This window comes from Macaca mulatta, chromosome 5 (assembly GCF_049350105.2).
Source record: "Macaca mulatta isolate MMU2019108-1 chromosome 5, T2T-MMU8v2.0, whole genome shotgun sequence".
Taxonomy (NCBI): Eukaryota; Metazoa; Chordata; class Mammalia; order Primates; family Cercopithecidae; genus Macaca; species Macaca mulatta.
Genome location: NC_133410.1, coordinates 113,242,574 through 113,257,974, shown reverse-complemented (window position 1 = coordinate 113,257,974; position 15,401 = coordinate 113,242,574). Strand labels below are relative to the sequence as shown.

The following is a 15,401-nucleotide window of genomic DNA, read 5'->3' as shown; positions in this document are numbered from 1 at the left end:
TGTTTTAATTCTTCATTATATAAAATAAAATGCATCCTGAAATACGGTAAATTTTATAGTGAGAGATTTTTGTAAGATTTGGTTCTAGGCGGTTAGCTTTCTCCACAGAACTATGTAAGGACTCATTTTTCTTGCCTTTCTGGTTTTGGCCCATGCTTGGCTACAACAGCACAGGATAAAACCCTTTCATAATTTGAAAGTCACAGGTAAATAAAGGCACATAAAATAAATTTATTAAAGAGCTCATATTATTTCTTAGGATAGACAAGAACACCCTGACGCTAGACTCCCCAGGATCAAAGCTATTCAAAAAAGTGACGATAGTTGTTGTTACAAAGTAAGTGTTATATTCATGGCAATGAAACAACCCTTGGCAACCCTAGGACTTAATTGAATCAATGAAGAAGAGAATCTTCTCTTATATCAACATAGCAAAGTTCCCAAAACACATATACACACACACATAAACACATACACCAAGGCATACATACTTCTCCCATTAGGAAGCAAAACACAGTAAATGCTAGTCTATAGAGAAGGTAAAAATACCATATTGAAAAATGCAAACTATGAGAGTATAACATTATTATATTTTATTTTGATCCACAAAACCAAACAAAATATCTAGTAAACTTCTCACAGATTTCAAGAACAGAAATATCAGCCATGTGAACTCACTTTTGATTTTTTAATGAATTTCTTTGATATCTTTATAGTGATTTTTGTTCGTATTCCTTCCTTTTTGTTTCAAACACTGATTTTTCTAAGTGACCTCTTACTCTAGCAATCCTTAAAAACAAAACAATTGAAACAATGTGTCCTAAAATTCATACTTAGAAGCTATTGGAGATGTTGAGATATAGGGAAATACAGGTCATTCGATAGGCAGGATCATCACAGTATTTGATTGAGATGGAGCTCCAGTAACTTAGCAAGTCTTAATGAGCATGGTAATAAATGGTCCAGAAATAAAAGCATTGTCATACATTTTTTATAAATGTGCCATTAAAAATTATCGTTTGTCTTTCTGTGCCTGACTTATTTCACTTAACATAATGATCTCCAGTTCCATATATGTTACTGCAAATGACCAAATCTGATTTTATTTTATGGCTTAAAATTGTGTGTAAGTACCACATTTTCTTTATGCATTCATCCGTTCATGGACACTTAGGTTACTTCCAAATTTTGGCTATTGTGAACAGAGCTGCAACAAATATGAGAGTACAGATATTACTCTGATATACTGATTTCTTTTCTTTTGGGTATATACCCAGCAGTGGAATTGCTGGATTGTATGGTAGCTCTATTTTCAGTTTTTTGAGAAACTTCCAAACTGTTCTCCATAGTGGTGGTTCTAATTTACATTCCCATCAAGAGTTGACAAGGATTCCCTTTTCTCCACATCCTTGCCAACATCTGCTGTTACCTGTCTTTTGGATAAAAGCCATTTTACCTGGAATAAGATGATATCTCATGGTAGCTTTGATTTGCATTTATCTTTTCATATTTATTTGTAGGATCTAAAAATCAAAACAATCGAGTCCCTGGAGATAGAGAGTGGAAGGATGATTACCAGAGGCTGGGAAGGTTAATGGGGGAGAGGGAGGTAGGGATGGTACAAAAAGTAGTTAGAATTAGTGAATAAGGCATGGTATTTTACAGCACAGCATGATGCCTACAATCAATAATAATTTAATTGTACATTTAAAATAACTTTTTTAAAGAGTATAACTGGATTGTTTATAACACAAAGGATAAATGATTGAGGGAATGGATACCCTATTTTCCATGATGTAATTACTAATATTAAATATTGTACATCTGTCAAAACATTTTGTGTACCCCATATATTATACATCTGCTATGTACCCACAAAATTTAAAAAATCAAACTGTAGAAATATAGTTTGGTCTGATTTTATATGAAAAAAATATAATATCAATTAATATAAAAATTTTTATTCCTGAGTACTGAATCTCATTTTCATAGTTTGAACAAAAGTAGAGATTTTGAATGTTAATATTTACAGTAATAAGTATAAGCCTTGAGAGAATTCTTAAAGTAAATGAGTTTTAAAGTATGTTGTGTTTCTAATATATTCAAAGGTTCAGAACAATGTATTTTATTTTTGGAAAATATTGATTATAAATAAGATCACATGACAATCACATTTTTTAGAACTTGGTAATGATAATCATAATTCCATTTATTAATAACAATTTTAATGTTATATAGAATGATAAAATATACAAGTCTAATTAGAAGAAAATAAGCTTAAAATACATAGTTATTTTTACTTCTTGTATCTAGTTTATGATGTTAACTCTAATAAACTTCTTAAATTTCTAGCTCTACTATCAAACTTAATATATTTTATTAAGACATAATACAAGACACTATTATATTTTTGATTGATTATTTCTAATAGCCAATCAATAATTTATTTATACAGAGGAGAGGTTAGACCTTTGAATTAAAAGTTTAGAGATTTGCATACAAAATCTCACTAATGTAGTCTGGATGACTTATCAGAGCAAATTGGAAAAACAGGAAAAGACAATCCTTTAATTCTACTTCATGAATCAACCAAATTTAGCATTGAAAACCAATGAATTTAAAAAATGAAAGAAATCTAGTATATTAGTAAGGGTCCTCCAGAGAAATAGAACCAACAAGATGTGTGTATGTGTGTGTGCACGTGTGTAAATTTAGGAATCGAACAGGTTTCACTGGAAGCTCTCAGGATACTTTCACCCACAAAATTAAAATATTACTGTCAAAATATTAAGAAGTGGATTTTAGCCTTCTAAACAACAAATGTGCACTATCTTGCACAATCTTGAATGACAGAGAGCCCTGAAAAATGCCTCCTGACCCCCACATGACTCAGGGAAGTATACCTAAAGAGAATAATAAGAACAATCATTGTAATAAATAGCTAAATATAGGCTTCTGTGATTCATATCCTGCTTACCAGGATGCTATTTTGAAATTAGATGCTTTAGCTACTTCCCTGGAATAAAGAAGTAAAGCCTAGGGCTCAATAGCAGCCAACCTACAAGCCAAACATGTTATGACCAATATAATTGTTTTCAGTCACATCCACCTTGAGGAAGGGCACCCACACAGTGAAAGTATTCTGCCTGAGGGACAATGATGTCTGCATCATGAAAAGGGCATTTAGCATCATCTCTTCCATCATTGTCTCCTGTGCCGAATTAATTTTTTTCAAACTGTTTTTAGGAAGACAGCTAGCTATTGGTACTTAACTTTATTACTGAATATTGGAAATGCCAGGATATTTTAAGGTAAGATGTTTACACACACACACACACACATATACATACACGCGCACACACACACACACATATACACACACACATATACATGCAAACACCTTTTTTCAGTTTATCTAAAACCTGAGATCATCTGAAGTAAGTACATTTCAGGATATTCATTTTAGTAGGGAATAGGCATGAACATTTATACCAGGGATATACCAAAAATATGACACTGCTTCCTCCATCAAGCAACTCTCATTCTAACAATGAAGATAAGACCATTGGTAGTCACTGAATGCTTGTTCCTAACTTGCCCTGCAATAATTAATTTGTTTTTCTATACCAAGTATGTGTTCTAAGTATTACTCTCACTCCCATTTTAAGGAATGGGGAAGCAAAAAACATAAAGAGATTAAGCTAATAAGTGTCACATATAGATTCAGGGGACTCTGATTTTGGAAAAGATTACTTAAATATTCTGTGATACTCTCTGTGATCTACTAGGAGAAAAACAGAAATAGAACATTACTTTAGGGAGAAGAAAGACTTGTAAACATGTTTGTTTCCATAGAAATATTAACTGTTGGCCTCGCGCGGTGACTCACTCCTGTAATCCCAGCACTTTGAGAAGCCAAGGCAGGCGGCTCACTTGAGGCCAGGAGTTTGAGACCAGCCTGCCCAACATGGCAAAACACTGTCTTTACTAAAAATACAAAAAATAGCCGGGTGTGGTGGCACATGCCTGTAGTCCCAGGTGCTTGGGAGACTAAGGCACCAGAATCTCTTGAACCCAGGAGGCGGAGGTTGCAGTGAGCTAAGAGTGTGCCACTGAACTACCGACTGGGCAACAGAGCAAGACTCCATCTCAAACAAGAAAAAACAAAGAAATATTTAGTGTCAAAACATACACATGAGTAGGGTAGGGAAAATTCAGTTAATGAGCCCAAATAAGATTGGAAATTGAAGGCATCATTTTCTTTTCTTGGTGATACCATAATGATTTGTTCATCTTGTTAGTTTTTATGTCCTCTGCTGCACTTTCAACATGCCTGTACTATCACACACTGTATACATCATAATTGATTTGTTTACAAGTTTTATTTTCTCCATGAGACAATAATTTCTCCCAGAGCAGAAACTGAGTTTCTTTCATGATTGAATACTTAGCACTCAGCTTTACAAGTACAAAATAAATGTTTATGTATAAGAGAATTCACATTAAAAATACTTGTTTCCATTAGATGTAAAAATTTTAACCCTCAAGAAAGACATTTGTAAACCAACATGTATTTTGCTACCTTAATTCCAAATAGAGTCATTTAACATAGGAACAAAAAGCAATTTATAAAACTTTTACTAAATTTAAATATCTAAATTTTATATACCTTCAAATATGAATTGGAGGCACTAAAATCAACAATTTCAATGTTTTCATTACAACATTCCTTCTGTAATATATGTATCACACTCTTCAAAATCCTACCAGAAATCACTGAAAATGCATAAAGCATCCATCTCCCCTTTATGCTTGATAAACCTATTTACTTTCTTCTCTCTATTATATCTGCTCAACTTTACGTCTATTTGTTATTTATTATGTTAATTATTATGGAACACTATCTATTATTTGTTAATTATTATGGAACACCTGCTATTATTTAGCTTCACATTTCTTTCTTTCTTTTTTTTTTTAATTGTACTTTAAGTTCTGGGATACATGTGCAGGACATGCAGGTTTGTTACATAGGTAAACACGTACCATGGTGGATTGTTGCACCCATCCAACCATCATCTACATTAGGTATTTCTTCTAATGCTATTCCTCCCCTAGCCCCTGTTCCCCGACAGGCCCCGGTGTGTGATGTTCCCTTCCCTGTACCCATGTGTTCTCATTGTTCAACTCCTACTTACGAGTGAGAACATTAGGGACCTTAGAAGGTACCTGATCATTTACACTGGAAGTCCTGGAGGGTCACAGGAGTGAGGGAAAACACAGGAAGGCCATCCCTGTTGAAAACTTCAAACTAGCCTTTTGTCTGATAACTTTCTGACTCCATATACTTAATCAAGCCTCCTGTCCATCAGAAGATAAGGTTTGGTTTTCTGTTCTTGTGTTAGTTTACTGAGAATGATGGTTTCCAGCATCATCTATGTCCCTGCAAAGGACATGAACTCATCCTTTTTGTGGCTGCATAGTATTCCATGGTATATATGTGCCACATTTTCTTTATCCAGTGTATCACTGATGGGTTTTTGGGTTGGTTCCAAGTCATTGCTATTGTGAATAGTGCCACAATAAACATATGTGTACAGGTGTCTTTATAGTAGAATGATTTATAATCCTTTGGGTTTATACTGGGTATATACCCAGTAATGGGATTGCTGGGTCAAATGGTATGTCTAGTTCTAGATCCTTGAGAAATCACCACACTGTCTTCCACAATGGTTAAACTAATTTACAATCCCACCAACAGTGTAAAAGCGTTCCTATTTTTCCACTTCCTCCCCAGCTCTGTTGTTTCCTGACTTTTTAATGATTGTCATTCTAACTGGTGTGAGATGATATCTCACTGTGGTTTTGATTTGCATTTCTCTGATAACCAGTGATGATGAGCTTTTTTTCGTATGTTTGTTGACTGCATAAATGTCTTCTTTTGAGAAGTGCCTGTTCATATCCTTCACCCACTTTTTGATGTATTTTTTTTTTCTTGTAAATTTGATGGAGTTCTTTGTAGATTCTGGATATTAGCCCTTCGTCAGATGGATGGATTGCAAAGATTTTCTCCCATTCTGTAGGTTGCCTGTTCACTCTGATGATAATTTCTTTTGCTGTGCAGAACTCTTTAGTTTAATTAGACCCATTTTTCTATTTTGGTTTTTGTTGTCATTGCTTTTGGTGTTTTAGACATGAAGTCTTTTCCCATGCCTATGCCCTAAATAGTATTACCTGGGTTTTCTTCTAGGGTTTTTATGGTTTTAGGTCTTACATTTAAGTCTTTAATCCATGTTGAGTTAATTTTAGTATAAGGCATAAGGAAGGGATCCAGTTTCAGCTTTCTGCATCTGGCCATCCAGTTTTCCCAACACTATTAAATAGGGAAACTTTTCCCCATTGCGTTTTTTTGGTCAGGTTTGTCAAAGATCTGATGGTTGTAGATGTGTGGTGTTATTTCTGAGGCCTCTGTTCTTTTCCACTGGTCACATTTCTAGAAGACATAAATAAAACAAATTACAACTTAATATTACAGATACCATAATGGAAATAAACAAAAGGTGCTATTGAAATATTGTCTGATCCCCAAGTGTAGGAGAAAAAGCAGCCCGGTTTAGTTGTAGTAAATTGATGGTAAAATGGGTTGAGAAAAATGTCAGAAAGGTAGAAAGACAGGCAGGCTAGGAACTTTCCCACTGTGGCAAGAAGTTTGTATTTTAGTCTACATACAAAGGGAAGACTTTGGACATCTCTGGCAGTTGTTGATGCAATCTTATTGCATTTTTATGATCTCTTTGCTATGGAGAGTAGAACTGTAATAGGAAGCATGAATTTAGCTTGGATTTTCACAAGATAAATAATCAACTATATTTCTTTATCTCCATGGAAATTACCCAGATTTGCACCCAGAAACACATTGTAAATAATATTGTTCATCACAAAATATAAGATCTGTATAAAAGTTGTAAAAAACCTACTTTGAGTGAGTTAACCTTAATAGTATGTAGAATTTCAAACAAGAAACACAATTTCTAACAATAGAAAAGCATCTGCCTATAGGGTAATGGATATTTTTGTGAAAAGTAAGTTTATTTCAAGGAGAATGGCATGGAGGCTACTGGAACCATTCAGACAGGTGTGACAATGAAGGATATTTAGAAAATTTAAACATAGGAATTTTTATTGATTTAATGTGAAGCCCAAGGAACCCCACATTACATCCAGTGAACTAGGTAAATATGGGCACACCATTCATGGAGATGGAAAATTCAAGTTGAAGTTTCTTTAGAAACATGGGTTCATTTTCATACTCATTATGTAAATAACTGAAGAAATTTGTCTGGGAGTTAGCAATAAGTTTGGAACCAGGATTTTAGGTTGCTAAGTCATAAAATAGCAAGAAGATGAAAAGAAATACACTTAAATAACAGAAGTTATTGGGAATGTCAAAATGTAAGGGCTCAAAGATAGGACAAAGGGACACCAATATTTTGTGAAAGGGGAAAAAAAAAAAAAAGAAGAGCCCACAAAGAACACCAAACATGGCTAAAGAAGAAGCCACAGTAGGAGGATATGCCAAATGCCCGACAAAGATAAAATCAGATAGTGACCTGAATTTGACAAGAAGAAGGTCAATGAAAGTATTGATAATTATAGAAGTCAAATTTCATTAATTTGTATAATGAATAGTAGAAAAATAAGACAGTGAATACCCTCCTAGAAATTTGGCAATAAAGGCAAAAGGGAAATGTAGCTCCATGATTAGCAAGTAATAAAGTAGCAGAAAGAGTTTAGCTTCACCAAAACACACTTAATCCCTCTATATTTAATTCTTTCTCTTTCAGTGCAGGCATGATTATCTCCTCATCACTGAGTCATCAATATAATAACTACTTTCTTAGAAAACATTACTCTTTCACTGCAGTACATTATTGAAGCCAGGCACAGAAAGACAAACATCACATGTTCTCATTCATTTTTGGGGGCTCAAAATTGTAACAGTTGAACTCACGGAGATAGAGAGTAGAATGATGGTTACCAGTGGCTGAGATGGGTAGTCGGGGAGTGGGGGAAGTTGCAGTGGTTAATGGGTACAAAAATGTAGTTAGATCGGATGAATAACGCGTTCCATTTGATAGCCCAACAGGGTGATTAAAGTCAATGATAACTTACAGTACTATTTAAAATAACTAAAGGAGTATAATTGGAATGTTGTAACACAAAGAAATGATAAATGTTTGAACTTACCGATACCCCGTTTACCCTGATGTGATTATTATACCTTGTATGCCTTTGTCAAAATATCTACATACTCCATATATATATATATATAATGTAAATATATATACCCACTCTCTACTCATGCAAATTAAAAATAAATTTTTAAAAATCATGAATTAACTAAACACTCCAATCAAAATCCACAGATTCAAGAATGGTTTAAAAAAACAATAACTGTCTATAAGCTATCTACAATAACTACATTTTAATATAAATACACAGTAAAAAGGAAATGGAGAAATAAAGGTATACCAGAGGCTGGTTAATGGGGATAAAAATACAGTTAGACAGAAGGAATAAGATTTAGTTTGTGGTAGTACAGTGGGGTGACTTTAGTTAACAATAATGTATTGTATATTTCAAATAGCTAGAAGATACAAATTGGAATGTTCCCAACATAGAGAAAAGATAAATGTTCAAGGTGATGGTTATCCCAATTACCTTTGATCATTAAAGATTGTATGCATGTGTCAAAATATCACACGTACCACCAAAGTATAAACAACTATGATGTATCAATAAAGAAAAAAACTTGAAAAAAATTTAAAAATGTGAGAGTTGTGCAGATTATGATATTATGTAATGTGGACTAAAAAGGGTAACAGTAGATTCAAAAAGTGTTTCATAATGATGAAAACAAGTCAAAATATCAGGAAAACAGTAATCATAAATATTTATGCACCTCATAGAGTTTTCAAATGCTAGAACAATATTTCTGGAATTTAAAGTTGAAATAGAAAATTTCTTACTAATACTAGGAGATTTTATCACCCTTTCTCAACAATTGATAGAACGATTAAACAAATCTTCAGTAAAAACACAGAAGATATACACAACAGTCAACCTTCTTACCTATTTTCATAAAATATTATACCTAATAAGTTCAGATTACACATTATTTTAAGTACACTTGATATAATCACCAAGATAAACCATATGCTGAGTGATAAAACAAGTTTTAGTAATTTAGAGGTTTCAGTTTATAAGATTATATTTATTAAAATTGAATTAGAAGAACTGGAAGTATGAGAAGCTATGTTCTAGAACAATGCTAACCAAATTTTCTGTGATGGTGGAAATGTCCTATATCTGCAATGTCCAACATAAAAAGCATAAGTATATTTGGTTATTGAGCACTTGAAATCTGACTAGAGTAATGGAGGAACTAAGTTTTTAAAATTTTGCTCAATGTTAGTTTTTTATATTTTAATGCTACAAGACCAACTACATTACCCCAAAATTCATATGTTGAAGCCCTAACCCCCAATGTGACTTTATTTGGAGATAGGGACTTTAGGAGATAATTAGGCTTACATGAAGTAATAAGGGTGAAACCCTAATCCAATAGGATTAGTAGCCTTCTAAGAAGAGGAAGAGAGAGATTTCCCCTGTGTGCATCAGGGAAAGGCCATGGGAGAACACAGCAAGAGGGTGGCCATCTGCAAGCCAGGAGAGGAGCCTCACCAGAACCAAATCAGCCAAAACTTTGATCTTGGACTTTTAGTCTCCAGAACTATAAGAAAATAAATTTCTACTGTTTAAGACACCCAGTATATAATATATGATGGCAGCCCAAGCAGATGGGTACACTTAATTTTGAAAGCTGCATATGGCTATTGCCCACCATACTGCATAGAGCACTTCATGTGAATGCTATCATTCCAATATATATATGATCTGCTCTTCCATATATATAGATATTGAGTTGCCTTTACTATAAATATAACTATATATGTCAATATAGTCACTTTTGCTATTATTCCTTCAACTCCTTATGTAATTGATCTCCTGATTTGACAGTTCAGGGTAAATATACACTGTTATTCAATTGGAAAATATCAGCCAATACATTTGCATCAACATTTCAAGTGAAAGCCTTATTTGTACATCAATCAATTTTATGAATTTCTCTAAATTCAAAGAACAAGCACCAAGTACCTATCATAGTTTGGCATACATTTTTCAGGTTTGCAGTTATATTAAGAAAGTGAATTAAATGATAAATGGAAAAGTAATGTGAGAGTTTACTATTCAACATATTTACTTTCTCTTTTGGAGTAGACTTGAGGTCCCATTCACTGTTCGGAATACAAAATACCCTTTGTCCTCAAAAGAAGATGCATTATATTTATTAGACCATGCTCACCACCTTGGTGATGGGATCATTTGTACGCCAAACCTCAGCAATACACGATTCACCCATGTAACAAACCTACACGTGTACCCCTTGAACCTAAACTAAAAGCAGGAAAAATATCATAAGCATAAAAATATATATTTACAACAGAAAATCTCTATACTTGCAGGAAGGTGTTTAAGCTGTTATGGTTATTGGCCTCTTTGAACCAAGGTCCGTTTTCTGTCACTATTGCCTGATGATATATGTGACTATCCCCTGGATTTGTTTACTTATTTGTTGTTCAGCCATATGAGGGATTAGTTCTTCAATTAGTTGATTTTCAAGCTTTTTACTAATCTGTCTTAGTTTGTTGTTGTTGTTGTTTGAGACAGAGTCTCGCTCTGTCACCAGGCTGGAGTGCAGTGGTGTGATCTCTGCTTACTGCAACCTCTGCCTACCAGGTTCAAGCAATTCTCCTGTCTCAGCCTCCCTAGTAGCTGGTACTACAGGTGGGTGACACCACACCCGGCTAATTTTTGTATATTTAGTAGAGACGGGGTTTCACCATGTTGGCCAAGATGGTCTTGATCTCTTGACCTCGTGATCCACCCAACTCGGTCTCCCAAAGTGCTTTGATTACAGGTGTAAGCCACTGTGCCTGGCCAATCTGTCTTGGTTTTATTGTCCCTACTTACACAGGGGTCACTACTAAACTACATCCATTGTGATCAAATTACATTGATGTTTCAACATATCTTTGGATGGATTTCCAAAAGCATAAAATCACAGACACTGACACAAATTCTGAAATAGTGTTTGGTGCCTGGACTGACATTGACATCAGAAATATAACAATCACTTTAAAGAGTTAAACACAGCTACAAATCATGTCAAAATTGGAAACAGAAACAACTAGTGAATTAGAGGAATTCTAGAAGATAAATACATTATGTTTGTCTGAACCTAGAAATTCATTTTGGTGAAGCAGTCATTAGCTTGTTGTTTTACTATGTACAGAATGCCTACTGTTCTAGAAAATCTGTCTTTATTTGACAAGGCTTAAAAGATTGAAACTTTAATCTTGATTAACAGTGAAGGCTTCTTTCTCTCTCCTTGTAGGGTTGGCAAAAGCTAGAAACTTGCAGTTAAAGAGGAAAATTCTGGTTGACTTCTGCACTTTACAACTTGCTATTCTACTCTTCCTCTCTCATCTTGCCACCTGCTGTTTTTGACTGCAGAGTTGAAGCACTGAGGAATTAAAGAAAGAAGTTCAGATGTGTACTATCTCTTGTCCAATGACAAGTTCTCTGGCCTTGAAGATTTATAATGTTGACTTTTCTCCTATGGGTTCTTTTTTATCAAGGATCTCTCACCTGCAAGAGTCAACCTCAGTCTGTCCAAGGTTTTCATTCACTTCATCCTCACTCTCGAGCTACCTAGCAACAGTACCTACAGCCTCCTTTTGCTGAGGTTCAGTAATCCCAAGAGCCGTCCTCTTAAACAGATATTGCAGACCATCTGCTAACACTATTACTCTCTTAGGTCATGTCTGATGCATGTAACACATGCATATCCCTTGTTCAACCAACTCTGGAATCACACCTAAAACATTATTTGCAGCTTACCTTTCCTTTGCTGGGCTCTAAGAGCAGCTAAATTTGGTAGTTCATTGTGTCCCCCAAATGCATGTGGTGTATACCAAAGATTCTCTTTCAAATCTTTTCCCTAGGTTCGTGAATGATGGAAATTTCATTACATAAATAGTTCTTTTTAAATACTCTTTGGTGGTGAGGGGCTGAAAGTTGAATAATCTTTATTTTTCTACCTTATTAAATTTTAGTCTCACTTCTCATTTTCAAATGTATTAATAATAGTTAGATATTTACATTTTAGCATCAATTTAACATAAATATTTTAAAATGTTGCAGTGTCCCCATGGCTTAGTCATCAGACTTCTTTGACTCTACGCTATGCTCACTCTTTTTTTTTTTTTTTTTTTTTGAGACGGAGTCTTGCTCTGTCGCCCAGGCTGGGGTGCAGTGGCCGGATCTCAGCTCACTGCAAGCTCCACCTCCCGGGTTTACGCCATTCTCCTGCCTCAGCCTCCTGAGTAGCTGGGACTACAGGCGCCCGCCACCTCGCCCGGCTAGTTTTTTGTATTTTTTAGTAGAGATGGGGTTTCACCGTGTTAGCCAGGATGGTCTTGATCTCCTGACCTCGTGATCCACCCGTCTCGGCCTCCCAAAGTGCTGGGATTACAGGCTTGAGCCACCGCGCCCGGCCAACGCTCACTCTTTAAATAATCTTACCTAGTCTCATTCATCTGGTCCATCCACATCTTCACCCTGAGCCCTCTTTTGTGTTCCATTCTTTTTTTTCTGCTTCCTTTCTTTCTTTTTTTTTTCTTTGAGGCAGAGACTCTCTCTCCAACTCTCCAACTGCTTTTCAACTTCTCCACCTGGAGATCTAATAGGAGTTTTAAATAAGCAGGAGCTAAACAATGGGTACACATGTATAAGAAGATAAAAATAATAGACACTGGGGACTCCAAAAATGGAAAGGGAAGGAGAGAGGAAGGAAGGGAGGGGAGTGACGGTTAAAAATTACCTGTTGAGTACAGTGTTCACTATCGAAGTGATGGGTACATTCGAAGCCAAGTCCCACCATTACAAAATATATCCATGCCACAAATCTGCACATGTAATCCCTGAATCTATAATTAAAAAAAAAAACTCTGAGAAATTTTATGAATAAATAGAATAATACAGCTACTGACACAGATATAATTTAATTACCCCCAAACCTGTTTGCCTCATGTTTGTCATGCACTCTATTTTTTAATCCAAAAGCCTAGGGGCTATATTTAATATAGAAATGGATTATATGAAGCTCATGCTTCGAATGGATTCTCCTCTCTCTGAGAATAAAATCCAAACTTCTTACAGTATAATCAAAGACAGTACATACTCTGGAATATTTTTCTATTCACCCTGGGATTTCTTCATCTTCTGTCAGCCATTTCTGTCACATTACCATTTCATGTGCTATTTTCTCTACCTGACACTCTCTTCTCTAGATATCTTCATGGTTTCCTTCTTTCTTTATTTCAAGATCCTGATTAACTTTTCTCTTCTGAGGGCCTGTCTGGAGCAAGTTATTTAAAGTAATATACACCTCATACTGTAGGTCATTTGCTGAATTTTTAATACAATTTTCTGTGTATTATGTTTATTTTTTATCAACTAGAATTTAAAATCTCTGCATGTAGGCACTTTATTGTTTACTATTTGCATCATATGAAACATTTCTATTTCTGATTCATAAGCAATAAATTAACAAACATTTTTTAAGGAATTGATTTTATAAAAGAAAATTTCTAGCATAATTTAAGTTGAAATCATTTCGATAACACATATATTAATTACATTTTTACATATGATTTTCAAGGATTATATCCTATTAAGAAACTATTTGCAGTAGCCATTATAAATTTAAAATATTTTAAAAATACATCATGCAATATTACCTTATCACAATGGTAAATTTGGCTACCTTTTTCTAATTGATTACATTTGCTATTTAAAACATTTATTTTTAATATTTGCCTACTGGGTCAAAATAAAACAAACAAGAACAGATATTTGAAAGTAGAGTTGCCAAAAAGTACATCTGTTTTGGGGTGGGGGGGCACAGATAATTCACTTGTATTTTGATTAGCAAAACCTTTCAAAACTTAATTTTCTTCAAATAATAGAACATATACTTTCAGAGCAAATGTCTCTGATGAAGTAATGAACATGGTATTTCCCAGATGAGTTTCAACAAAACACAGAATACACTTTTTTTTTTCAGTCAGTAGATGAAAACACAGTAAAATAAAACTTAAGGTTCATTTACTGAATTAAAATTAAGATAATCTGCAACCATGACAGCAGCAGTGACTTTTGCTATCCTAAAATTACAAAGTTGGGAAGTTGTAGAGCTCTTTTGAGTAATGAGCCAAAGATTTGTCTATTCAATAAAAGTCACCATATGAACTCAAAACACATAGTTTTAAAAATAGAGGGAAATACATATTTTTAAATATATCAAAATTTATTAATTTGGTAACAGTCTATATTAAATACTAGTTAAAGTTCATTGTTTTGAATAATACATATTTCTAGAGCTCTCTCACTCTCTTTCTCTCTCTTCTGTCTGTCTCTCTTTATATCTATACCTATGTATGTGTCCATATATATTTTTATATAAAGAGATAAATAGATATACACATTCACATATAATACTTCCTTCTTGAAGCAGATACATTTATTACATTATTTATATTTACACATGTTGAATGCAAGTTGAAAATAATTGTCACCTTCAGAAGAGATAATTTTAAAAGATACACACAGATTAATGCTAAACTGAAATAAAACATAAATGATTATCCTCACTTATATTATTCTCAATCTTTTATTCTAAGCTTTACAAGAACTTTTAAAAATCACCTGAAAAAAAGAGCTCCTTTGGCTTTTTGTAGTTAATTACTCCTGCTTCCTTAATTTCCATTATAGATTTAAGTAAAATATGAATTGACCTGAAAGTAGGGAACTGAAATTTAAAAAGAGAAAAAGAAAACTGAAAAATTGAATTTTAAATAATCAATATATACTTGATATTATTTATTATCTAGAGGGAAATGATTTAATTTCTCTTTTTCCATCCCTACTTCCCAGGGAAACTTAGGTAATTAGTAAATTACCTAGAAATTTTTCCAAACTTCCTGATTTAACTCTTTTGATTATAATTATATTCACAAATACTACTTTTGGAAACAATAACTATCAAAGCATAAAGCCAGGAGTTGTTACAGAAAAGACTGACATACACTGTTTTTATTTTTTATATTGACCAAATATGTCAGTCGAATGACATATTTTAAAAACATGCACTTCAATAATAGTTCGATTGTCACAATATTTTATTCAGCAGTTACACCCTATCTCCCTTAAATAAACAA

At 33.9% G+C, this 15,401-nt stretch overlaps 1 long non-coding RNA gene across 1 annotated transcript in view; it reads right to left on the bottom strand.

Moving 5' to 3' along the window:
- Positions 1–2,101: 2,101 nt before the first annotated feature.
- The window catches only part of LOC144340989 (uncharacterized), a 46,861-nt gene continuing 33,561 nt past the window's right edge, over positions 2,102–15,401 (bottom strand). The window contains exon 2 of the long non-coding RNA XR_013417528.1: positions 2,102–6,490. This is a non-coding gene — a long non-coding RNA (uncharacterized LOC144340989). The remainder of the gene's footprint in view (positions 6,491–15,401) is intronic.